This window comes from Giraffa tippelskirchi, chromosome 3 (assembly GCF_054371585.1).
Source record: "Giraffa tippelskirchi isolate mGirTip1 chromosome 3, T2T-mGirTip1v1.2.pri, whole genome shotgun sequence".
In the NCBI taxonomy this organism is placed as follows: Eukaryota; Metazoa; Chordata; class Mammalia; order Artiodactyla; family Giraffidae; genus Giraffa; species Giraffa tippelskirchi.
This window is the reverse complement of record NC_137277.1, coordinates 159,866,007-159,893,771: the sequence shown is the minus strand read 5'-3', so window position 1 is coordinate 159,893,771 and position 27,765 is coordinate 159,866,007. Positions and strand designations below refer to the sequence as shown.

At 38.3% G+C, this 27,765-nt stretch overlaps 1 protein-coding gene and 1 long non-coding RNA gene across 8 annotated transcripts in view; both read right to left on the bottom strand.

Moving 5' to 3' along the window:
- The window catches only part of SPAG16 (sperm associated antigen 16), a 981,998-nt gene that overhangs the window by 363,858 nt on the left and 590,375 nt on the right, over positions 1-27,765 (bottom strand). The gene's annotated exons all lie outside the window — the stretch shown is intronic.
- Positions 10,068-21,603, bottom strand: LOC145542978 (uncharacterized). Its single transcript, XR_014080329.1, has 2 exons — positions 20,837-21,603; positions 10,068-11,007 (listed from the first exon to the last, which is right to left on the bottom strand). It is a non-coding gene; the product is annotated as an uncharacterized LOC145542978 (long non-coding RNA).

The following is a 27,765-nucleotide window of genomic DNA, read 5'->3' as shown; positions in this document are numbered from 1 at the left end:
ATAAATGTCTTTTATTTTTGAGATATTATTTCTTTGCTATAAAATATTTTCAGAGAGGAAAAAAAAAAAAAACACAATGAACTGAGTTAAGAGCCTGGCATGTAAAATACTAGCATTAGCAAAACAGTACTGCACACAGTCCTTGAAAGGGTAACTTGTGGGTGGAGGCTAGAGGAGAGATAATGCTAAAGTGCAGAGATATTCTTAGAGCTAAATTAAAACATAACCAAACATTGTGCCATCAGTATTAAAGGGTGAGACACTGGCTGTGATTGTATGCTTCAAAAATACAGCCGCAACTATTCCTCGGTGAAGCAAGCCACCCCAATTTTCTGGCGTGGCTCATCCTTCTGCATTCTGAGTACTCAACAAAGATGTTTCAGAGTAAAAATGAGTAATAGTGTTCTGCCAGTAACTGTCACAGTTTGGCTCATACCCTATAATCTTTTTGTAGGTGTAGGTGAACCTTTTTTTTTCCAAAGCTCATAATGATTTTTGAGGGGGAAAGAATTTAGTTTTATAACTTGGAGGAAGACAAGGTCTGGTGACAGAGAAGGGGAAAATAAAAGAAGATAGGAGAGGAGGGTGGAGATGTTTAGTAGTGCAGAATACTGGACTTTAAGTGGGTATCAGGAATGGATGGGGCCTGGTACTATTTTCAGGAAATAACTTTTACATCAATTACTTCATTCTATATAAATAAGTTTGTTTCTTTACAGATTTTAATATGACTATGAGTCAGGATTAACATTATACAATCAATTCTTTAAATGTTTATATGGGTTTTTTTTTTTAAAGAAATATATTATTAAACAAAGCTGCTGCTGCTGCTGCTGCTAAGTCGCTTCAGTCGTGTCCGACTCTGTACAAAACTAAAATAGCAATAGAAAACCATATTCTCTTTGTGATTTTAAATTCATTCATTCATGCATGTATTTATTCAAAAATATTCATGTGGTTCCTACTCTGATTTAAGTGCCCATCTATAGAGATACAGATGTGAGTACAGACACATTCTGTGCCTTTATAGAGCTGACAGTGTTGTATGAAGAAGAATGTGCAACTCTGTGAATGACTATGACACTGAAATTTCACCCAGGATTCCCTGAGGAAGTGATTTCAGCGCTGAGATCTAAAGGATCAGAAGATGTTGACTTGGAAATGAAAGGTAGGAAAACTAGTATTAAGTATAGACAGAATATCATATCCTAAGGCCCTGAAGGGGTGATCCTGGTGAGCATGGGGGCTATGGGAAAAATTCATTGGATTGGGGCAGAGAGACCAAGGAGGAGAATCATATTAGATGAGGTTAGAGAGGTAGGCAGAGGCCAAGTCACTTGAGATCTTATAGGTCATATTAAGAGATTTTGATTTTTCCTAACAATATGGTAAAATCACTTATGGTTCTTAAACCAGAGGGAGGTGGGGCTGGAGGAAAGTATGAATACACAAACTCAGAATGCACTTTGGAAAATCACTATGGCTATAATATAAAGAATAGATTAGTGTCAGGCAGACTATATATGGATAAATTAATTGATACACATGGAAATAACTAAAGGAGGTGGCTCTGCCCTCTGGAACTGAGGAGCAGATAGCCCAGCCTTCAGGCTCATTCTGCCCTTTTCTTGGGGGAAAACGAAGAGAGAGCCCTACCGTCTTATCCTTTAGAATTCCAAAAGTCCAAGGGCCTTTCTTCATTTTGTGCTGTCTTTGTCCCCTTTGGGACTAAGCTGGGAGAGCTTCTGCTGGTATAGTTCAGTTCAATTGCTCAGTCGTGTCTGACTCTTTGCGACCCCATGAATCGCAGCACACCAGGCCTCCCTGTCCATCACCAACTCCCGGAGTTTACCCAAACCCATTTCTATTGAGTCGGTGATGCCATCCAACCATCTCATCTTCTGTCGTCCCCTTCTCCTCCTGCCTCCAATCCTTCCCAGCATTAGGGTCTTTTCCAATGAGTCAACTCTTCGCATGAGGTGGCCAAAGTATTGGAGTTTCAGCTTCAACATCAGTCCTTCCAATGAACACCCAGGACTGATCTCCTTTAGGATGGACTGGGTGGATCTCCTTGCAGTCCAAGGGACTCTCAAGAGTCTTCTCCAACACCACAGTTCAAAAGCATCAATTCTGTGGCATTCAGCTTTCTTCACCATCCAACTCTCACATCCATACATGACCACTGGGAAAACCATAGCCTTGACTAGATGGACCTTTGTTGGCAAAGTAATGTCTCTGCTTCTAAATATGCTATCTAGGTTGGTCATAACCTTCCTTCCAAGGAGTAAGCGTCTTTTAATTTCATGGCTGCAATCACCATCAGCAGTGATTTTGGAACCCAAAAAACTAAAGTCTGACACTGTTTCCACTGTTTCCCCATCTACTTGCCATGAAGTGATGGGACCAGATGCCATGATCTTAGTTTTCTGAATGTTGAGCTTTAAGCCAACTTTTTCACTCTCCTCTTTCACTTTCATCAAGAGGCTCTTTAGTTCTTCTTCACTTTCTGCTGGTATAAATCCATCTCTATTCCTGAATTCCGCTGAGATGGCTGATTAGATCCATTAAGTCACTCCCATCATCTCCTCATGGAGTTATTTTTCAGCCACACCCTTAACATTCTCTCTAGAACACAGTTTCTTACTTTTTTTTTTCAATAAGATGAGGTTGAGAGTTTTCTAAATCTTCAAGTTCTGATTTCTTTCTGCTTAACAGTTCTCTCTTCAACCCATTTCTTCTCTCATATTTACTATAAGCAACAAGGCTGTGCCTTCAACACGTTGCTTATAAACTTCCTCAGCTAAACATCCAAGTTTCTAACTTACTACTTTCTTTTCAAAAAAACACTAGAAAACAATTCACCCAGTTTCTTTGTTACTTTATAATGAAGACTGCATTTCTCCCAGTTGCCAAAAACCTGTTCCTTAGTTTCATCTGAGGCCTCATCACAAGTACACTTCATATCCAAATTGCTAGACTGCAATTGGTCATAGCGAACACCCTCTTCCAACAAGATAAGAGACGATTCCAGATGGACATCACCTTATGCCCAATACTGAAATCAGACTGATCATATTATTTGCAGATAATGAGAGAAGCTCCACGGAGTTAGCAAAAACAAGACCAGGAGCAGAGTGTGGCTCCAAACAAGAACTCCTTACTGCAAAATTCAGACTTAAATTGAAGAAAGTAGGGAAAAAAACTAGACCATTCAAGTATGACCTAAATGAAATTCCTTACTATTATACAGTGGAAGTGACAAATAGATTCAAGGGATTAGATTCGATAGACAGAGTGTCTGAAGAACTATGGATGGAAGTTTGTGACACTGTACAGGAGGTGGTGATCAAGACCATCCCCAAGAAAAAGAAATGCAAAAAGGCAAAATGGTTGTCTGAAGAGGCCTTAAAAATAGCTGAAAAAAAGAAGAAAACTGAAAGGCAAAGGAGAAAAGGAAAGATATATCCATTTGAGTGCAGAGTTCCAAAGAATAAAAAGGATAGATAAGAAAACCTTTCTCAGAGACCAGTGCAAAGAAATAGAGGAAAACAATAGAATGGGAAAACTAGAGATCTCCTCAAGAAAATTAGAGATACCAAGGGAACATTTCATGCAAAGATGGGCACAATAAAGGACAGAAGTGGTATGGACCTAACAGAAGCAGAAGATATTAAGGAGAGGTGGCAAGAATACACAGAAGAACTATACAAAAAAGATCTTCATGACCCAGATAACCACAATGGTGTGATCACTTACCTAAGCCAGACATCCTGGAAGGTAAAATCAAGTGGGCCTTAGGAAACATCACTATGAACAAAGCTAGTGGGGGTGATGGAATTCCAGTTGAGCTATTTCAAATCCTAAAAGATGATGCTGTGAAAGTGCTACACTCAATATGCCAGCAAATTTGGAAAACTCAGCAGTGGCCATTGGACTGGAAAAGGTCAGTTTTCATTCTGATCCCAAAGAAAGGAAATCCCAAAGAATGTTCAAACTACTGCACAATTGCACTCATCTCACACACTAGTAAAATAATGCTCAAAATTCTCCAAGCCAGGCTTCAGCAATACGTGAACCGTGAACTTCCAGCTGTTCGAGCTGGATTAGAAAAGGCAGAGGAACCAGAGATCAAATTGCCAATATCTGTTGGATCATCGAAAAAGCAAGAGAGTTCCAGAAAAATATCTACTTCTGCTTTATTGAAAATGCCAAAGCCTTTGACTGTGTGGATCACAACAAACTGTAGAGAATTCTTCATGAGATAGGAATACCAGACCACCTTACCTGCCTCCTGACAAATCTGTATGCAGGTCAAGAAGCAACAGTTAGAACTGGACATGGAATAACAGACTAGCTCCAAATCGAGAAAGGAGTACATCAAGGCTGTATATTGTCACTTCGTTTATTTAACTTATATGCAGAGTACATCATGCAAAATGCTGGGCTGGATGGAGGACAAGCTGGAATCAAGACTGTTGGGAGAAATAACAATAACCTCAGATATGCAGATGACACCACCCTTATGGCAGAAAGCAAAGAAGAAATGAAGAGCCTCCTGATGAAAGTGAAAGAGGAGAGGGAAAAAGCTTGGCTTAAAACTCAGCATTCAAACAACTAAGATCATGGCATCTGATCCCATCACTTCATGGCAAATAGATGGGGAAACAGTGGAAATAGTGATAGACTATATTTTTGGGGCTCCAAAATCACTGCAGATGGTGACTGCAGACATGAAATTAAAATACACTTGCTTCTTGGAAGAACAGCTGTGACAAACTTAGACAGCGTATTAAAAAACAGTGACATTACTTTCCAACAAAGGTCTGTATGGTCAAAGCTATAGGTTTTCCAGTAGTCATGTATGGATGTGAGAGTTGGATTATAAAGAAAGCTGAGTGCTGAAGAACTGATGCTTTTGAACTGTGGTCTTGGAAAAATTTCTTGAGAGTCTCTTGGACTGCATGGTGATCAAATCAGTCAACCCCAAAGGAAATCAGTCCTGAATATTCATTGGAAGGACTGATGCTGATGCTGAAATTCCAATGCTTTGGCCACCTGATGCAAAGAACTGACTCGCTGCCTACATTGCTTCTTAATTTGTAAGAGAAAGTGAAAGTCACTCAGTCGTGTCTGACTCTTTGAGATCCCATGAACTATATAACCCATGGAATTCTCCAGGTCAGAACACTGGAGTGGGTAGCCCCAGGGGATCTTCCTAACCAAGGGATCAAACCCAGGTTGTCCACATTGCAGGCAGATTCTTTACCAGCTGAGCCATGAGGGAAGCCCAATTTGTAAAGGGAAGTCTAGTTTGTAAAGGGACTAAATGAAAACCTAAATATTTCCTCTGATACTAAGGATAACATCAATTACCTAAGTAACTAGGCTACTGCCTTATTCCTTCAGATGAATGTATCATCAAGTATAAAATCTGCTATTTATATGAACATAAACCACTGCTACAACCTGTTAAATGAATGGTTCTAACTTCATGGTCTAAATGATCAGATTTTTCCTCCAACTTCCATCACATTATTTTTTCTTCCAGATATTTATCCTATACCTAATATTTTAGGAAAAAGAAAGATGCAAAAAAAAAAAACCCCAAGCAAAATACCACATGAGATTGCTGGAAGGAAGGAATTAGCACAGCAGGCACTAACTTCCTGTTTTGGCCTATTTGGGATGCTATAACAAGATATCACAGACTGGTTAGCTTATAAACAATAGAAATTCACCTCACAGTTCTGGTGCTAGAATCTGTGATCAAGATGCCAGCATGGCTGCAGGAGCGTTCTCTTTTGGCTTACTGAGTTCTTGTACCCTCACGTACAGGAAGGCGCTAGAGAACTCTGGGGGAACTTCTTTTATAAGAACACTGTCCCATTTGTGAGGGCTCCACTCTCATTATTCATCTCCCAAAGGTCACATTTAATAATACCATCACTTTTGAGGGTTACAATTTCAATATCTAAATTTTAGGAAGACACAAACATTCAGATCATAGCACTCCCTTTAGGCAGTGAAAGTCTCAAAAGAGAGGAACACTGGCAGATAACTCAGTCTAATCTTGCTAACTGGACATTTTGGTTTATAAACTATTAATATTTTCTAGGAAGAAGACAATTTATCTCTAAAATTCACTTCACATGATTCACTAGCTAAAGATGAATCCAGGATCTATGAGGCTCAGCTCCCTGGAATTTATGGGTATATTTAAATTAGGAAACACCTAATGTTAAATTAGGAAACAGCCATGTCAGACATAAAAATAGTGGATCCATTAATTAGAGATGTTTCCTAATTTAAATAAGCACAGTTGAAGAGCTGATCCCAACAGCCTCAAATGGAGACCTCATTTATAATTCTTGGCCAGAAGTGGGAATCTAATGTGAAAAGACAGGATTGTGGGAGATTCTTATGTTGTATCAGAACCTTCTCTATATTTTGAGGTGCTCTGACATTATTTAGTAAAGTCTCATACTAGGTAAAATCTTAAAGTCCTATCTAGAAGTCTGATTAGAAAATACATTCTTTTATGTTAACTCATACCCCGAAGAGATTTTCCTGTTAACGAGCATAGATTTTAAGACTTTTTCACCCACTATATTTAACAGAGTAAAAATGGGCTGCCTATAAACATAACTGCTTTCTGAGAAGATGGATATGGAAGGCTCCTTTGATTGCTGAGCACTTTGATGAACTTGGATAGACAAAGTTGGAGAAGAAATTTAGGAGAGTTACACTGATCTTCATTTTAGAATGAGTAGATTTGGGGAAACTGAAACACAAATCAAGAGATACAGAATTAAGGGAAAGAGACTAAAAAAAATGCTGTATTCTTCTACCTGCCAAAATGTTAGCATAGACTGCTAAACCTTAGGAAATTTGTGGACTATGTGTATTTCTCATAGGAACTCATGCAAGGTATAATATTCTTTCCTATGGTGAGATGGGAAGAAACATTAAAAATAAAAAAGAAAAGAAATCATGATTGGGAACAGAAAGGAATATAAAAACAAAACATATACAAATTAGAGATATGAATTTTTTTTAACTTCTCCAAATTATATATTGATATTTGAGGCACATTAAATTAGGTCTGCACTATTTGGAGGACTTCTGATGGGTTTTGTTACATTTATTTAAGTTTTTATATATTATTTGAAAAATAGGATTAACTAATATCTTCTATAATTTAGCCTGCATTTTTCATCTAAAAATATTTCATAAAAAGACCACCTACATGTGAAAATTCTGAAGAAGTATAGGTCAGAGCAAGGATTATAGAGAAGAGAGTGCATACAGGATACAAGGAGTCAGACTTCAAGAAGAGGATCAAAAGGAAGAAAGAAGTTCTATTTGGATACTGTCCTGGTGATGGGGAAAAGAAGCCAGAGGGAGAAATTTAGAGCTCAGTGAGATAAAAGGAAATAAAGCACAACTGAGGGGCAGATAACTCATCCCCTTACAATGCCCTCCCTTCTCCCCCTTAAAAAAAGAATCCACACAATGAGAAAACTTTTTCACAGTGACAACAGAGGACATTTTTGAACCATGAACCTCAGAACAAACAAAAATCATCAGTACAGGAAAACACAAATGCAAAAGTATAAACAGTCTTAATTTAATAAAGATTACTACCCAAATAAATTAGAAAATGAGAATACCAATAACCCAGCTGATAACCCTTGTTCTACAAGCCATCAAAACCAACAGTGAAGAAATAAAACCTGTAATACAACATGACAAACAAAATTATCTATTCTCTAACAAGCATTTTGACACACGTGAAAAACAATTTGAACCAGAAATTCAAAAACTAAGGAAATGTTTCTTTGGGGATTTTTTTTTCTTTTTCTCATTGTTGTCTGTTTGTTTAAAGCCACACTGCACTGTTTGCAGGATCCTAGTTCCTTGACCAGGGATTGAACCCAAGCCCTCTGCAGTGGAAGCGTGGACTCCTAACCACTGGACCATCACAGAATTCCCTAAGTTTTTAAAAGAAAAAATGATATAAAAAATAAAAACTGAAATACAAAGTGCTGAGAGAAGAACTGACTCAAATGCAAACATAAGTCTCATTAAAAATAATAGGAGAACAATAAAGTGAAAATGAGATTAGGAAAGACACATAATTCAAGAAAAGAAAATGTGACCTGAGGATTTTAGAATCAGTTAAGTTGATTTTCAAGGATCAATGCTATTGAAAAACAGCTTTACACATATACAGAATACAACCAAGTGATAAACAGGGAAATTTCAGCAATAGAACTGATGATGAACTTTTAACACATTTAATTGTAGATGTAACACTAAAACAAAGATGAGGTTAAGGGTGGACTAATAATGTTTTATCACACAGGCTACATAGTATAACATACTACATGTAGTGTGCTGTATGTTCTGAAAAAGTAGACATAATATAACTAAAAATGAGAGAAGAAAGGGGAGGAAAGAGAGAAGTTAATGTTGTGTAGGCCATAGGTTGAAATTAAAAGTATGTCATTCAAAACTGCAAACGACATACTAACATGTTAAAAAAGAAAGCAGAGTAATAAGGAAGTTAAAAAAATAAATAAAGCCCACAGAACAAATATAGTCTTTCCTAAGCATCATATTGTGCTCCTTTCCTAAGCATCAAAGTCTTTCCTAAGAATCAAACTGGTTCCTTTCCTTTCCTAAGCATAAGTCTTTCCTAAGCATCAAACTGATTCCAAACTGAGAAAGGAGTATGTCAAAGCTGTATATTGTCACCCTGAAAAGAGTTGGGCACAACTGAGTGACTGAATGACAAAGGCATCAAAATAAATTAAAAGATGACAGTCCTTCTAGACATTTCTCCAGGGAAAATATGCAACAGGCCAACAGGTACTTGAAAAGATGTTCAACATCATTAGTCATAAGGGAAATGCAAATTGAAATCACAATGATATATTACCTGTTAGAACGGCCCTCATCAAAAAGTAAGAGCGAACAAATGTTGATGTGGGTTTGGAGAAAAGGAAACCCTCGTGCACTGTTGATGAGATTGTAAATCGGTGCAGCCACAATGGAAGAGTATGGAAGGTCCTCAAAAAGTTAAAAATTGAAGTACCATATAATTCAGCAATTTCAATTCTGGGAATATATTCAAGGTACCAAAACATTAACTAGAAAAGATATCTACATCCCCATGCTCAGAGCAGCACTATGCTTAATAGCCAAAGCATGGAAACAACCTAAGCGTCCATCAATGGATGAACGGATAAAGAAGTTCTGGTATACATAAATACAACAGAATATTACTCATCCATTAAAAAAACAAGGAAATCTTACTTTGTGACAATGTGTACTGACCTTGAAGGAATTATGCTAAATTTAAATCTCAGAGGAAAAAAAGACAAATACTTCATGATCTCACTTAGATGTGCAATCTAAAAAAAACCAAAAACTCACAGGAAAGAGATCAGGCTTGTGGTTATCAGGGGCAGAGGACTGGGTTGGAGGAAAGAAAATTAGAGAAAAGTGATCAAAGGGTAGGTAAAGATCAAAAGGTAGTTAAAAGATAAAAAATACTAGGGATGTAATGCACAACATGATGACTAGAATAGCTAATACTGCTACTTAATATACAGGAGAGCTTTTAAGAATGTAAATCTCAAGAGCTCTTATTACAAGGAGAGTATTTTTTATTTTCTTTTTTATGGCAACTATATGTAAAGATGGATGTTAGCAAAACCAATTGTGATAACCATTTCACAGTATATGTAAATCAGATCATAATGGTGTATACCTTAAGCTTGCTTATACAGTGATGTATATCAATTATTTCTCAATAAAAGTGTAACAAAATTAAAAAAAAATGACAGCATTGTAATCAAACATTTCACACTTAATGAATATAAATGAATGGATAACTCATCTATTAAAAGGGATTATTTTCAATTTGACTAGGAAGGCAAAATTCAAATACATTCAAAGACATACACTTAAAATGACTCAGCAAAGCTAAATATTATATAAAGAGATATGCAAAGACACAAAGGCAACACTGATATTAAACAAAATAAACTACAAAGATGTATTAGATGTGGCAAAAATATTGTTTTACTACAATAAACATATTACAATTGTGAATATCCTTATACTAAAATAACACAGCAAACACCTCTGTAAGCAAAAATTACAACAGATGCAAAGAGACATAAAAAGAAACATATTCATTATAGGAAGTGTTAATATATCACAATTAGTATGAGATAGTCCAAGTGGACACAACTACAAGATTGAAAAGTCCTACGTAATCTTATCAATGATGTAGATGTTACGTATATGTAGAAATTTAAACTCTGATTGTAATGAGTATATCTTCTCAAGCACTCATGGGACGATAATAAAATTTGACCATATGTTATGTCACAAAAATATTTCATAGTTATAAACATTATAATTAAAACTCCAATAACAAAAAAATAATGAAAAGTAAAAAAAGATTAAAAGGTTATTTTGACTGAATATAACAGAAAACATTTTATTAAAAATCCTCAAGTGAATTTTGAAATACAAAAGAATGTATTAAAAATAATGAAAATGAAAACAAACATATACACACATACATGCATCTATCAGATTAGATATAGACATACAAAATGTGTGTGTGTACATATATATATACATATCAGAATCTGGGGGACACAAAGCAGTGATAAAATTATATAACCTTAAACACTAGACCGCTAATGTTTCAAGATAAAAAAAAAAAAACAGAAGTAAAAAAAATTAAAAAGGAAAGGTACAAAATCCTAAAAATGAAAACAGATGACCCAACATATTTCAATACACAACATTTGATTAAATGACACTAACTAATGGGGAAATGGGGATATCCAACACAAATAACTGTGGAACACACACTAGTAGTTGGGACTATTCAGGCTAACACTAAAGAACTCTAACAAATAGTGAATGCTAATTAATAGACTTCTTTTCTTACAGACCTGGGATGCTGCTGCTGCTGCTAAGTCGCTTCAGTTGTGTCCGACTCTGAGCGACCCCATAGACGGTAGCCCACCAGGCTCCCCCATCCCTGGGATTCTCCAGGCAAGAACACTGGAGTGGGTTGCCATTTCCTTCTCCAGTGGATGAAAGGGAAAAGTGAAAGTGAAGTCGCTTACTCATGTCCGACTATTTGCGACCCCATGGACTGCAGCCTACCAGGCTCCTCTGTCTATGGGATTTTCCAGGCAAGAGTACTGGAGTGGGTTGCCAGTGCCTTCTCCACAGACCTGGGTTAGTAATACTGAAACTACTTTCTGGATATTAAAAGATTGATCATGTAAGTAAATATATTATAGATAATGGAAGCTTTATGTTTGTCATTGACAGAAGACTTTTAAATATGGAAAAAGAAAACAATGAATTAGTTTCAGTTGAGTTCACTCACTCAGTGTGTCCAACTCTTTGTGGACACACCATGGACTATAGCATGCCAAGCATTCCCTGTCCATCACCGACTCCCGGAGTTTGCTCAAACTCATGTCCACCAAGTCTGTGATGCCATCCAACAATCTCATCCTTTGTCATCCTCTTTTCCTCCTGCCTTCAATCTTTCCCAGCATCAGTGTCTTTTCAAATGAGTCAGTTCTTTGCATCAGGTGGCCAAAGTACTGGGGTTTCAGCTTCAGCATCAGTCCTTCCAATGAATATTTGGGACTGATTTCCTTTAGGATGGAATGGTTGGATTGCCTTGTAATCCAAGCGACTCTCAAGAGTCTTCTCCACACCACAGTTAAAAAGCATCAGTTCTTTGGCACTCAGCTTTCTTTATAGTCCAATTCTCACATCTATACATGACTATACAGACCAATGTCGGCAAAGTGATGTCTCTACTTTTTCATACGCTGACTAGGTTGGTCATAGCTTTTCTTCCAAGAAGCAAGTGTCTTTTAATTTCATGGCTGCAGTCACTATCTGGAGTGATTGAGGCCCAAGCAAATAAAGTCTGTCATTATTTCCATTGTTTCCCCATCCATTTGCCATGAAGTGATGGGACCAGATGCCATGATCTTAGTTTTCTGAATGTTGGGTTTTAAGCCAACTTTTTCACTCTTCTCTTTCACTTTCATAAAGAGGCTCTTTAGTTCTTCTTTGGTTTCTGCCATCAGGGTGATGCCATCTGTGTATCTGAGCTTATTGATATTTCTCCCGGCAATCTTGATTCCAGCTTGTGCTTCTTGAAGCCTGGTATTTCACATGATGTACTCTGCATATAAGATAAATAATCAGGGTGACAATATACAGCCTTGACATACTCCTCTCCTAATTTGGAATCATTTTGTTGTTCCATGTCCGGTTCTAAGTGTCTTGACCTGCCCAGATTTCTCAGGAAGCAGGTCAGGTGGTCTGGTATTCCCATCACTTTAAGAACTTTCCACAGTTTGTTGTGATCCACACAGTCAAAGGCTTTGGCATAGTCAATAAAGCAAGAGTAGGTGTTTTTCTGGAACTCTCTTGCTTTTTGATGATCCAACTGATGTTGACAATTTGACCTCTGGTTCCTCTGCCTTTTCTAAATCCAGCTTGAACATCTGGAAGTTCATGGTTCACATACTGTTGAAGCCTGGCTTGGAGAATTTTGAGCATTACTTTCCTAGCGTGTGAGACGAGTGCATCTGTGCATTAGTCTGAGAATTCTTTGGCATTGCCTTTCTCTGGGATTGGAATGAAAACTGACCTTTTCCAGTCCTGTGGCCACTGCTGAGTTTTCCACCTTTGCTGGCATATTGAGTGCAGCACTTTCACAGCATCATGTTTTAGGATTTGAAATAGCTCAGTTGGAATTCCATCCCTTTCACTAGCTTTGTTGATAGTGATGAAGGCCCATTTGACTTCACATTCCAAGACGTCTGGCTCTGGGTGAGCACACTATCATGGTTATCTGGGTCATGAAGATCTTTTGTGTATAGTCCTTCTGTGCATTCTTGCCACCTCTTCTCAATATCTTCTGATTCTGTTAGGTCCATACCATTTCTGTCCTTTATTGTGCCCATCTTTGCATGAAATATTCCTTTGGTACGTCTAATGTTCTTGAAGAGCTCTCTAGTCTTTCCCATTCTATTATTTTCCTCTATTTCTTTGCACTGGTCACTGAGAAAGGTTTTCTTATCTCTCCTTGCTAGTCTTGGGACCTCTGTATTCAAATGGGTATATCTTTCCTTTTCTCCTTTGCCTTTCACTTCCTTCTTTTTTCAAGTATTTGTAAAGACTCCTCAGACAACTATTTGCTTATTTCTTGGGAATGGTCTTGATCACTGCCTCCTGTACAATGTCACGAACCTCTGTCCATAGTTCTTTAGGCTCTCTATCAGATCTAATCCCTTGAATCTATTTGTCACTTCCACTGTATAATAGTAAGGGATATGATTTAGGTCATACCTGAATGGTCTAGTTTTTTCCCTACTTTCTTCAATTTAAGTCTGAATTTGGCAATAAGGAGTTCATGATCGAAGCCACAGTCAGCTCCCGGTCTCAATTTTGCTGACTGTATAGAGCTTCTCCATCTTTGGCTGCAAAGAATATAATCAATCTGATTTCAGTTGACCATCTGGTGATGTCCATGTGTAGAGTCTTCTCTTGTGTTGCTGGAAAAGGGTGTTTTCTGTGACCAGTGAGTTCTCTTGGCAAAATTCTGTTAGCCTTTCCCTGCTTCATTTTGTACTCTAATGCCAAATTTGCCTGTTACCTCTTGACTTCCTACTTTCACATTCCAGTCCCCTATAATGAAGAGCACATCTTTTTTGGATGTTAGTTCTAGAAGGTCTTGTAGGTCTTCATACAACTGTTCAACTTTAGCTTCTTCAGCATTACTGGTTGGGGCATAGACTTGAATTACTGTGACATTGAATGGAAAGAAACAGAGATCATTCTGTCGTTTTTGAGACTGTACCCAAGTACTGCATTTCAGACTCTCTCGTTGACTATGAGGGCTACTCCATTTCTCCTAAGGGATTCTTGTCTACAGTAGTAGGTATAATGGTCATCCAAGATAAATTTGCCCATTCCTGTCTATTTTAGTTCACTGATTCTTAAAATGTCAATGTTCACTCTTGCCATCTCCTGTTTCACCAGTTCCAATTTATCTTGATTCATGGACCTAACATTCCAGGTTCCTATGCAATATTGCTCTTTACAGCATCAGACTTTACTTCCATCACCAGTCACATCCCTGGGCATTGTTTTTGCTTTGGCTCCATCTCTTCTTTCTGGAGTTATTTCTCCACTGATCTCCAGTAGCATACTGGGCACCTACTGACCTCAGGAGTTCATATTTCAGTGTGACTACATAGATTTTAATACAGCAAGTAGCTGTTTAGACAGATAAAGGTAGATGGAGTGATGTGTGTGTGTGTGTGTGGTTATCTTTATACCTAATTACATTTCTATTTACTGAGAAGGACTAGAAGCACTGACTCCCCTACAGTGACGAGAACATGTAAAACCCCGATCTTGATCTCTAATAACATTCATCACTAAAAAGAACCAGGGCTTCTCAGAGAAACGGCTGATTCCATTGTTAGGGCAAGGAAAAGTACAAATGTGCCTGAAACATCTTGTGTTAAAAGTGAAAGAAGCATTCAAAGTATTATGAGAACATGTCAAAATGACCCTGTGGCCATCTTGAAGGAGCTTTCATTAACAAAGAAGGGAACGACTTGAGTATTAAAGTAGTAACATAAAGGGTCATAACTTACTGAATAAATAGAAAAACATTAATCTACTTTGAAATCAATTTAAACAGAGGGGGACAGGAGAGCTTTTCCTTTCCGTAGAAAATCAACTAACAAATGAAGAAGAAACGATGGAATTAGAAAATCACCAATGATAATCACAGTAATAATAGATGAAGATGAAAATTATCAATGAATGCTGAAATGCATAGGTGAAACTTGGAGAAGACACAGGACATTTATATAATCTCAAAAACAACAAGATATTTATTAATTACAAAGTGGAATATTAGCTCTATAGTGCAAAGACTTAGCAGAGTACCAAGACCAAGTGATCAAAGTTAAATCACCAGTAATAAACACATCAGCATATGCCTCTTGATATAATCCCCTGAAAAGATCACTGCTTTTGAAGTATTTTGTTAAAGTTTCATTAGCTGGATCACAATAAGAGAAAATACCAGACAAACGCAAATTGAGGGACATTCTATAAATAAGTGGACTTTACTCTTACCAAATGTCATGAAAGACAAAAAAGACTAAAGAACTATTCCAGGTTAAAGGAAACTAATGAGATAGGTGAATGTAACACATGATCCTGGATTTTCGTTTGTTTCTTTTGACCTTATAGGAGCAATTGGACAAATCTGAACAAGGTCTGTAGATAATTATATCAATGAAATTTACTGATTCAATTTTCCTGGTTTAAGAGCATGTCCTTGTTTTTAAATATTAAATAATGAACTGTTTATGGGTAAAGGGATATTGTGCTTACAATTTATTCTCAAATGTTTTGGGAAAACATGTGTCCATGTATATTCAGAAAGAGAGAAAAGGATAAAGCAAATAGAGCAAAACCTTAGCACTTGGGGAATGTAGGTGAAGTGTGTACATTCATCCACATCGGTTCCGCACCTACAGTTTCAACCAACTGCACATCGATAACATTCAGGAAAAAACAATTCCAGAAAATTCCAAAATGCAAAACTTGAATTTGCCACAAATTGGCAATGCTTACATAGCATTTACATTGTATTAGGTATTATGAGTAATCTATAAATGATTTAAAGTATACAGCATAATATGCATAGATTATATATATTAATATATCCACTATACCATTTTATATAAGGGACATGAGCATTTGAGGACTTTGGTTATCCTGGGGTGGGGTGGGGGGGGTGGTGGGAGGACCTGGTGTCAATCTCCCGTGGATGACTGTATTGTATTATGCTTTTCAGTAAGCTGCACCTATGTTTAAATGAATGAATGAATGCATGCATGATGAATGAATAAACAAATAGAGCCTTTGTTCATCACCTCTACTGCCGCCATTTGTTAGAAGCCCACAGAAATCTTCTGGCTGGATAGTTATCTCTCTGCCCTCTTTCAGGGTGTTCTCAATAGGATAGCCAAAATAATTCTTTAAAAATTTAAATCAGATAATGTCACTCCTCTGCATCTAACTCTATAAAGGACACAGTGCCCTTTTCACACTGTACTGAAATAACTTGTTTACATATCATTTTCAACCACTAAACAGTGAATTCCTTAAGAAAAGTACTGCATTTTATTTATGCTTGCCTCATTTCCTCTCGTTCACACATACCCACCCATCAGAGTACTGACACTGTAAATGTTAATTTTGTGAAATTAATCTATTTAGCATCAATCATGGGGAAAACACAAGATATGATGTAACAAGTAATAAACTTGTAAAATAGAAAGTTACAGCAAATACATGATCTTAATTTGGTTCATGCTACTTTGACCAAAAACATTTCACTTTCTCTGTCATCGCAGGAAAATAGTACAGGGCATCTGACTTTACAGTTCTTCTTCGTGTCCTTCTCTGCTGCCTGATTTATCTGAAACTCTTCATGGCACAGGAGTGTGCTTTCTGTTAAGAGTTTGTCAGATCTCTAAATAAGCAGCATCTTCCTGATGCTTCACAGAACAGAAAAGAAGGTGTCCTACATCATGGCTATTTCTGTTTCTAAGGCTTAGAGTATGCTAGAAGAGGGAAAGAAAAGAACCACTGAATATTTTTCTCATCTATAGTTTATATCTCAACTTTCCCAAACCAGAAACCACTGCTATGCCCCCAAAGTACTTGAATATCGAAAGTTAATTTAGAATTAGGGGCTTCATTTTTGTCTTTTCTAAATTTTTCATTTTCTTGTAACTTCAGGATCTGATCTTTACCAGTGGCGTACAAAGTTTAACTTCCCCAGAATTCACTCAAACTGTGAATCTGATCATGGGTTCTAGATAACCACAGCACTTTAAATTCTCCCTAAAAGTGAAAGTGAAGTTGCTCAGTCGTGTCTGACTCTGCGACCCCATGGACTGTAGCCCACCCGCCTCCTCCATCCACGGGATTTTCCTAGCAAGAATACTGGAGTGGGTTGCCATTTCCTTCTCCAAAATCCTCCCTAGCTTTACTCTATATGATAGAAACACATAAGTGAAAATGATAGTGTTAGTCATTCAGTCATGTCTGAAAAGAATTTCTGCCCCGTGTATAGAGTGCAGCAATTCACTGGATGAATTATCTTTTTTAATGCCAATCCACAGAACTTGATATCTTCTTTAACCAACGTGTTTGTGCTCAGTTGCTTCAGTTGTGTCCGACTCTTTGTGACACCATGGACTGTAGCCTGCCATGTTCCTTTTGCCATGGAATTCTCTAGACAAGAATACTGGAGTGGGTTGCTATTCCCTTCTCCAGAGGATCTTACCAACCCAGGGATTGAACCCGGGTCTCCTGCATTGCAGGCAGATTCTTTATCATATGAGCTACCAGTGAAGCCCACAGTCCTCTGGTAAGTCTCTCTCTCTTTTTTTTTTCTCCTCTCTAATCTGGCTCAGGCTCCAAGCAGCTGTATTCCTGCTTCTCTGTTACTGATAAAAGTGATCATTGTATCTCCTTAGTATGCTCATAAATTTTCAGTTCCCTGCTATTCATTCTGTATTTCATGGCTCTATTCACTTGTAACTATTGACAAAAATGATTAATTATGGAACTAGCACCAGATTCACCACTTGTAAATTATATGTTAACACTAGCAGTGCATTTGGAAGGTGGACATATAGATCCTGCTATGCTTTAAGATCCTTTGTTTCTGTTATGCCGGACGAAATGACCCTCACAAGGACACAGAGGGGTCAATAAAGCCAAAATCACTGGTGCGCACCTTTGCCTAATTTCTGTGAAATGTTTCTGGGTCTTTTGCTTTGTTAATCAGACATGAACAACTTGGCTCAAGTGTCTGCACCTGGCTTGATGTGGGTCCCCCTATACACACACTGAGACAAAAACTCTGAAGGTCATTTATTTGGGAATTGAGTACAGAAAGCACAAGCAAGGGAGTGGGAAAAGTGAAACAAAGAAGAGAGAAAACCAGTATGGGGGTTGTTACTGGCACACTATGAGCAGCCAGGGCTAGGGCCCACTGAAGACCATGTGAGGAGCCATATAAAATATGCTCAGAATCTCACACGCTAGTAAAGTAATGCTCAAAATTCTCCAAGCCAGGCTTCAGCAATACGTGAACCGTGAACTTCCAGATGTTCAAGCTGGTTTTAGAAAAGGCAGAGGAACCAGAGATCAAATTGCCAATATCTGTTGGATGATCGAAAAAGCAAGAGAGTTCCAGAAAAACATCTATTTCTGCTTTATTGACTATGCCAAGCCTTTGACTGTGTGGATCACAATAAACTGTGGAAAATTCTGAAAGAGATGGGAATACCAGACCATCTGACCTGTCTCTTGAGAAACCTGTATGCAGGTTAGGAAGCAACAGTTAGAACTGGACATGGAACAACAGACTGGTTCCACATAGGAAAAGGAGTACGTCAAGGCTGTATATTGTCACCCTGCTTATTTAACTTATATGCAGAGTACATCATGAGAAATGCTAGGCTGGAGGAAGCAGAAGCTGGAATCAAGATTGCTGGGAGAAATATCAATAACCTCAGATATACAGATGACACCACCCTTATGGCAGAAAGTGAAGAAGAACTAAAGAGCCTCTTGATGAAAGTGAAAGAGGAGAGTGAAAAAGTTGGCTTAAAGCTCAACATTCAGAAAGCTAAGATCATGGCATCTGGTCCCATCACTTCATGGGAAATAGATGGGGAAACAGTGGAAACAGTGGCTGACTTTATTTTTGGGGGCTCCAAAATCACTGCAGATGCTGATTGCAGCCATGAAATTAAAAGACACTTACTCCTTGGAAGAAAGGTTATGACCAACCTAGATAACATATTTAAAAGCAGAGACATTACTTTGCCAACAAAGGTCCGTCTAGTCAAGGCTATGGTTTTTCCAGTGGTCATGTATGGATGTGAGAGTTGGACTGTGAAGAAAGCTGAGCACCGCAGAATTGATGCTTTTGAACTGTGGTGTTGGAGAAGACTCTTGAGAGTCCCTTGGACTGCAAGGAGATCCAACCAGTCCATCCTAAAGGAGATCAGTCCTGGGTGTTCATTGGAAGGACTGATGTTGAAGCTGAAACTCCAATACTTTGGCCACCTCATGCGAAGAGTTGACTCATTGGAAAAGACCCTAATGCTGGGAAGGATTGGGGGCAGGAGGAGAAGGGGACGACAGAGGATGAGATGGTTGGATGGCATCACTGACTCGATGGACGTGGGTTTGGGTAAACTCTGGGAGTTGGTGATGGACGGGGAGGCCTGGCATGCTGCGATTCACGGGGTCGCAAAGAGTTGGACACGACTGAGGGGCTGAACTGAACAGAATTGTCCCACTGTGAGGAGGGTCTGAGCTATTTATCCACTTATCTCCCTGGTGGCTCAGAGCGTAAGGAGTCTGCGTGCAATGCAGGAGACCCGGGTTCAATCCCTGGATTGGGAAGATCCCCTGGAGAAGGAAATGGCAACCCACTCCAGAATTCTTGCCTGGAAAATCCCATGGATGGAGGAGCTTGACAGGCTACAGTCCATGGGGTCGCATAGAGTTAGACAGGACCGAGGGACTTCACTTCACTTTGTTTCTGTCCCCAGGGACACTGACTTTCACACTCCTGAACCAAATGTGTGCTAAGCTGCTTCAGTTGTGTCCAACTATTTGTGACCCCATGGTCTGTAGTCCACTAGGCTCCTCTGTCCATGGGATTCTCCAGGCAAGAATACTGGAGTGGGTTACCATACCTGCCTACAGAAGATCTTTCTGACACAGGGATCGAATCTGCGTCTCTTATGTCTCCTGCATTGGCAGGCGGGTTCTTTATCACTAGAGCCACATGGGAAGCCCTGAGCCTAGTAAGGGGTGGTATCTAAGAAGAGCCCGCAGGCAAGGAGACTTGAAACAGATGCAGCTGTGAGCCCTTGAAGCTGGAAACTGATAATCGCCCTGGGACCTGTGCAGCAGTGCTACAGATGAACTCCAGGTTATGGGGCAAGCCATCAACAGCATTTACGACAGTCTCCTCACTTTATTTTGCAGGCTGACTCAGTATAATACATCACCTTTGAACACAGATGCATTCATAGATCTGCTCAGTGAACAGCTGCAAAATCGAATTCACTTGAAAGACATGTCATTGATAGAAATGTTTGCATTTTTAGTATTGATTTCAGATGGACTTCAAGTTTATAACAGTACTTCTTTGTGTAGTACATATAAAAGACAAATTGAGAATGGTTATTTCCAAAGTACATGTCAAAGTAAAATTTTATTTGTGTTAAAATCATATGTGTTTACATTTGTCTTTCCTTTCTGAGTGATGGAATAATTTGCTCCATATTTGCGGGCTGGGTTAGTAGGAAAAGGGAAGAGTGCCCTTTGAGTGGGTCTTGTTTGTGAGGCAATTCCATGTTTTCCAAGTGTCTGTTCATTCTCTCTTCTCTTCATTCTTTTCCTGCGTGTGTGTCTCAGTGCTTTCCTTTTTTTTAACCACATCCTCCTCTCTGCTTTATCCTTCAGGTCCGCGACTTCACTTTCACTTTTCCCTTTCATGCACTGGAGAAGGAAATGGCAACCCACTCCAGTATTCTTGCCTGGAGAATCCCAGGGACGGCGGAGCCTGGTGGGCTGCCGTCTATGGGGTCGCACAGAGTCGGACACGACTGAAGCGACTTAGCAGCAGCAGCAGCCAAGCCACCACCATCATTTGCATAGATGGAGTACAGCAGCCACAAATGGTGTTTCTGTTTCCACCATAGTCTTCCCCTCTCCCTGACCTTTTTTAGACTGACAAAAGATAAAGTCATTCCTTTACCCAAAATTCTTCAATATCCTCCAACATCACCCTGAGTAAAGGCCAAAGACATCAAAGTGGCCTAGGAGATTCTCAGACCTTGCTCCCATTCTTCTTACCCAACAACACCTCTCTGGCTTCGTTTTTGTACTTTCCAACTGCTCTTTCCCTCCCCCACCCACTCCAGTTACTCCCTGCTATTTATCACATACTGGGTATGCTCCCACTCAAGGGATTTTTTTTTTTTCCCATCTGGAACACCCTTGCCCCAGTTATCTAAAAGAGCTCCCACCCAAACCTTTTTTAGGCTTCTCTTCAAATTGTATCAATTACAATTGCAACAGCCCTGCTTCCCCACTAGTCAAAGACCTCTTACTTCCCCAATTTTTTTTCTCTGTGACATGTATCATCTTCTAACATACTAGTTATTCTTCTGGTTTAGGGTATCAAATATTAAGAGAAAATCCAAATATTCATTAATAAGAGACTATCTAAGCAAACAGTGTTACATTTCTATGATTAATTAAAATGTATCCACCTGGGGCTTCCCAGGTGGCTCAGACAGTAAAGTATCTGCCTGCAATGTGGGAGACCTGGGTTCGATCCCTGGGTTGGGAAGACCCCCTGGAGAAGAGAATGGGAACCCACTCCAGTATTCTTGACTGGAGAATCCCATGGACATAGGAGCCTGGTGGGCTACAGTCCACAGGATTGCAAAGAGTTGGACACCATGGAGTGACTAACTTTCACTTTCTTCCACAATGTACTGATAAATGAAAATATTCAGGGTATACATTCTGAGTAAAGAAAAATTATCTTATACAATACTAGGTATAGCACAAAGTTACTATTATGAATATAGGAATTTAGACATAGATGATATAGACTATAAAAATATAAAATAATACTAAAATTTTGTTATTAGTTAACTTTATAGTGTCGGAGAAGGCAATGGCACCCCACTCCAGTACTCTTGCCTGGAAAATCCCATGGACGGAGGAGCCTGGTAGGCTACAGTCCATGGGGTCGCTAAGAGTCGGACACGACTGAACGACTTCACTTTCACTTTTCCCTTTCATGCACTGGAGAAGGAAATGGCAATCCACTCCAGTATTCTTGCCTGGAGAATCCCAGGGACGGCGGAGCCTGATGGGCTGCCGTCTATGGGGTCGCACAGAGTCGGACGCGACTGAAGCGACTTAGCAGTAGCAGCAGCAACTTTATAGTGTATTTTTTTAGCATTTTTTTGAGAAGACAACTTTTTTCACACTGAAGAATATTTTACATGTGTAACAAAGAAAATGTGATTAAGAAGCAAAAACTGATTGAACGGTGACATAAAGACTTTGAAGATGATGGAACTTGAATCAAACACGCAAAGTCCAAAGATATACAGCATTTGGGTGGAGAGGAATTTAGGAATCAAAAGCAATGGATTAAAATAGAGACTAGCTGAAAGGAAAAAAGTGAGAAAATGAATAATTTCTTTAAGAAAACTCAAGGACACTTCTTTTTGAAATTAAGAGTTTATATTGCATACTATTAGTTATGATCTGTTTCATGACTTTATATTCTATTTCACTGGTCAATTTATCAATCTTTATTCAGTTCTATAATGTTTTATTTTATAGTAACTTCATATTTTAATACCTAGTAAGCTAGTCTTCATTATCAACATTGTTTTCGACTTTTATTAATTGTTCTTCCAGATAAAAATGTTAGAATGACCTTGACAATTTCCAAAAATACTCAAAGCAAAAACAGTATCAGAATATCAGAATTTTGTTAAACCTATACATAATATTACTCTATAAAGAAGTTGAGCAGTATGTTTGTCTCTTTTAATTAAAGCACTTTGTATCCCTTACATGTATGCCAATATTTATTTACATATTTACCTATCTCATTGTTATGAAGATTTAGTCTCATATTATACACACAATTGTTGTTTACATAGTACATTTTTTGTTGATGTTGTTACTTTGCATTTTAACTTTTGTCAATAGAGAGGAAATCTACTGATTTTTCTCATTTAATATTATCGTGCTACCTTTATGACTTTTTAATTAGTGCTACAACTCTGTGTTGGTTTTTTTCAAGATTTTCTAAATAAATTATTAAAAATAATATTTTCCTATCTATTACAAAATATTAATAAACAGAAACTTCAATTAAATAGAATTTGGAAACCAGAAGGGGAAGTTCTCACTCCATGCAGAGAGAAAAAAAGCCCACTTTGCTGGAGAAATAGCTAACTGTTTATTTGTTTAAGTCAGCATTCTGGTACCTCCTATGGGGATCACATAAAAAACCCTCTTGGCTCCAGGTCTCACGAGCAAACAGGTGCAATATCCACAACTGAGTGCTCTGCTGTTTACTACTTTTCTTACTGAATCTGGAGTTTGATGATTACAGCTTTCTCCTGGATCAAAGCTTTCACCCTGTTTGCATTTGAAGCTCCCCAGACTTCCCAGGTAGACTCAGGTTCGATTGATCCCTGAGTCGGGAAGATCCCTTGGAGAAGGAAATGGCTTCCCACTTCAGTATTCTTGCCTAGGAAATCCCACAGACAGAGGAACCTGGGGAGTCCTGGCCCATGGGGTTGCAGAGTCAGACATGATTTACTAGCTAAACAGCAGCAGCAGCAGGCCTTATTTGGGATCTATTTCAAGGTTTTGTTCTTTCTGCTTAAGGCCTTGTTCTGTATATGAGTACTTGGTTGACACTTAGGTCTGATTTTTCATACCAACAAATTTTACTTTCTCCTCCCCCATTAAATTGTGCTTTAATATTGTTTTCTATTTTCTTTCATTTTCATTAAATGTATTCTATTATCCCTAATATTGTGGAATAGTTTTTTTTTTCTTTAGATTTATTTTCTTGAGCAGTAACGAAAGCATTTAAGACTATGACTTATTCTAAGTATATTTTTGATGTTGCTCATGACTTTTATTGTGAAATAAAATTCTATTACTTTAATAATTTGTTACTCTTTAACTCATGAGTAATTTAGGATAAAATACATGCATACACACATATTTAAGTATTGAGGATTTTTCTTTGGTTCATATGTCTTTATAAATACTATTGTTCATTGGTTCCCTTTTGTTGTTGATTACTGTTGCTTTTTTTTTGCATTCAGTCACTATCAAATAGACCATCTTTGATCATTTTGTACTATTTGGGTTTTGAATATAAGCATCAGAAACTTACTTTGCTAACTATACCCACATATGCAAAAAAAAAATAGAGAAAATTTTTATAAGATTTGGAAAAATATCTAAGAACGAAAGGAAATTAAGCAACAATAACATTGCCAAATACCTGATAGGAAAAATCAGGACATTGTTGTTGGTAAATGTGGACTCTCAATAATATTGCAACAATAATTTCCTACCTGATCCTCTGTCTTTGCAACTTACTTCCTTTAAATTCAAAGCTCTAGGTGGGCATACCCATATGCTAACTTCCTGGAAATGACAAAATAAACAAAAACAAAGAAAACCTGACCTCCTTAGCCCTGCCTCCTACCAAGTGCCATACATTATAGGTTTCCCCTCAAAAGAGAACATTTCTTGGATTCCAGGTAGTCAAATAAACAACAAGCAGCCATTTCAAAATTTATAGTACACTCCATAATTTCATTTTTTTGTATGGCTCTATGCCAAGTTACTTCAGTCATGTCCGACTCTGCAACACTATGGACTGAGGCCTACCAGGCTCCTCTGTCCATGGGATTCTCCAGGCAGGAACACTAGAGTGGGTTGCTGTGCCCTCTTCCAGGGGATCTTCCCAACCCAAGGATTGAACCCAAATCTCTTGTGTCTCCTGCATTGGCAGGTAGGCTCTTTACCACTAGTGCCACCTGGTATGGCTAACTCACTTCAGTCGTGTCTCACTCTGTGCGATCCTATGAACTGCAGCCCACCAGGCTCCTCTGTCTATGGGATTTTCCAGGCAAGGATACTGGAGTGGATTGCCATGACCTCCTCCAGGGGATCTTCCCAACCCACAGATTGAACCTGTGTCACCTGTGTATCCTGCGTCTCCTGCATTGCAGGTGGATTCTTTACCACTAGGTGCCACCTGGGAAGCCCTGTATGGCTATATTTGACACGTTTTGCCTTTAAATATAGAACACATAACTGCCACAAGCTGCTGTGTCTGAATTTACTTCAGTTTACTAAGAAATCAGATAATTTGTGTATGAGATAAATAAAGAGGGATACACAAAGCACCTAGTCTTTTTTTTTTTTTTTTTTGGAATATCTTCTTTATTGAGTGAAATGCTTGGGTATAATTAATGATAAAAATTACTATATTCAGTGTTTATGATTATTCATTAGAAATGTACTTTTAATTAATTATTAATAATTTTCTGGTGGTGTAGATATACACAGCAAGAGGTGTAGTTTTACTTTACACTGATCACAACCACAGTAGGATGCCAGAAACACTTGCCAAAAATGTTGCATTTCATTTCTACTTTCATCAATGGTACCTTAAAATGACAATTAACGTGTAGTGCTACAATGAATTCAAGGTCAAGATGATCTTGAAGTATAGCCAGGTCATCACTATTGAAGCTTTAACCAACCGGTTGAATGTATAAAAGAATAAATACCAAGTGACAAAATTATTCTTAAGTGATTTCTATAGGTTAAACTAAAATTAGGGGACTATGGACAAGATAGGTCAAATAAACACTATATAGACAGTGAAAATACAAATTGATGCAATGAATTACAGTCACTGAGTTCTTGAAAGTGACAGCAACAAGACAAAACACTGAGTGAAGCAATCTACAATGGAATTATTCAATTTCATTAAGCATCATTTAACTCATCAACCAAAGAGACAGAAGCACAAATTGTGAGAAGACTGGCTACCAATATAGGAAAAAAAAGTGTTCATTTTTGACTACTAAATACATGCTCTGAATGTTAACACTGTGATTGAATTATCTCTACTTTAAAAAGAGGCTTCCCTGGTGGCTCAGTTGGTAAATAATCTGCCTGCAATGCAGGAGACCCTGGTTCAATCCCTAGGTCAGGAAGATTCCCTGGAGAACAAAATGGTAACCCACTCCAGTCCTCTTGCCTGGAGAATTCCACGGACAGAGAAGCTGGACAGGCTACAGGCCATGGGATCGCAAAAAGTCAGACATGATTGTGAGACTCACTTTTGCTTTCACTTGTCATGCTGAACTTTAGAGTTATTAAATATCATGCCTTACTATACAACCAGGAAGTGACAGAAACTAGATTCAAATTCCATTCTATCTGATTTCAAAGTCTATATTTTCTCTACACTAAACTTAAGGCAGAAAAGGCTGAAGACAGTGCACAGGTATTTTCTTTTGGTCAAATGTATTCTATGATTAAGTTACCCTCAATATTATTATGTGATAATCCTATATCCTACTCAATTCAAATAGGTCCAAAAGTTTATTTTTGCCAAGAGACCACACCTAAGTTCAATGACATCTAAAATAGTGATATCCATGCCTCCTCTTTTGGTTTTAACTTCTACCAATCATTTATGCATATACATTCACTGGCAATCTGAATGATGTCATAGACAGTTATCTGCATTATCAAAAGAGGGATAAAAAACATTTCTGTTTAACTTTGGTTACATGATTCTTACAAAGAAATGGCAACCCACTCTGTACTCTTGCCTGGAAATTGGTAGATAGGTGTTACATGATTCTTACAAGGACGTTAAACTAAATAATTATGTTTTATCTTGTATTAGTGTTTACTCTTCCCTAAAAATATATATTATAATAAAAGAAGCAAGGTTATCAAGCTGAATTAGACTTGGAAGGTTTTCATTTTACACAAAAGCAAAAGTCACTCAGTCACGTCTGACTCTTTGTGACACCATGGACTATACAGTCCACAGAATTCTCCAAGCCAGAATACTGGACGAGGCAGTTGTTCCCTTCTCCAGGGGATCTTCCCAACCCAGGGATTGAACCCAGGTCTCCCACATCGCTGGAAGATTTTTTATCAGCTGAGCCATCAGGGAAGCCCAAGAATACTGGAGTGGGTAGCCAATCCCTTCTCCAGTGGATCTTCTCAACACAGGAATCTAACTGGGGCCTCATGCATTATAGGTGGATTCTTTACCAGCTGAGCTACTAGGGAAGCCCAGTTTTTATATTTATGCCAGGCTCCTCTCCTTGAAATTTCCCAAGCAAGAATATTGGAGTAGGTTGCCATTCCCTACTCCAGGGGATCTTCCTGACCCAGGAATCAAATCTGAATCTCTTGAATCTTCTGCATTGGCAGCTGGAATCTTTACTGCAAGCACCACCTGGGAAGTCCTTTTATATGGAGTAGTATAAACTCAGTGAAAGTCACTCTGTTCTGTTGGACTCATTGTGATCCAATGGACTATACAATGCATGGAGTTCTCCAGGCCAGAATACTGCAGTGGGTAGCTTTTTCCCTTCTCCAGCAAATCTTTCAACCCAGGAATTGAACCGGGGTCTCCTGCATTGCAGGCGGATTATTTACCAACTGAGCTATCAGGGAAGCCCCACACAACAAACTGTGAAAAATTCTTCAAGAGATGGAAATACCACACCACCTGACCTGCCTCTTGAGAAAATGGTATGCAGATCAAGAAGCCACAGTTAGAACCAGACATGGAACAACAGACTGGTTCCAAATCAGAAAAGGATTTGTATATCGTCACCCTGCTTATTTAACTTCTATGCAGAGTACAACAGCAGAAACACTGGGCTGGATGAAGTACAAGATGGAATCAAGATTGCCAGGAGAAATATCATAACCTCAGGTATGCAGATGATACCAACCTTATGG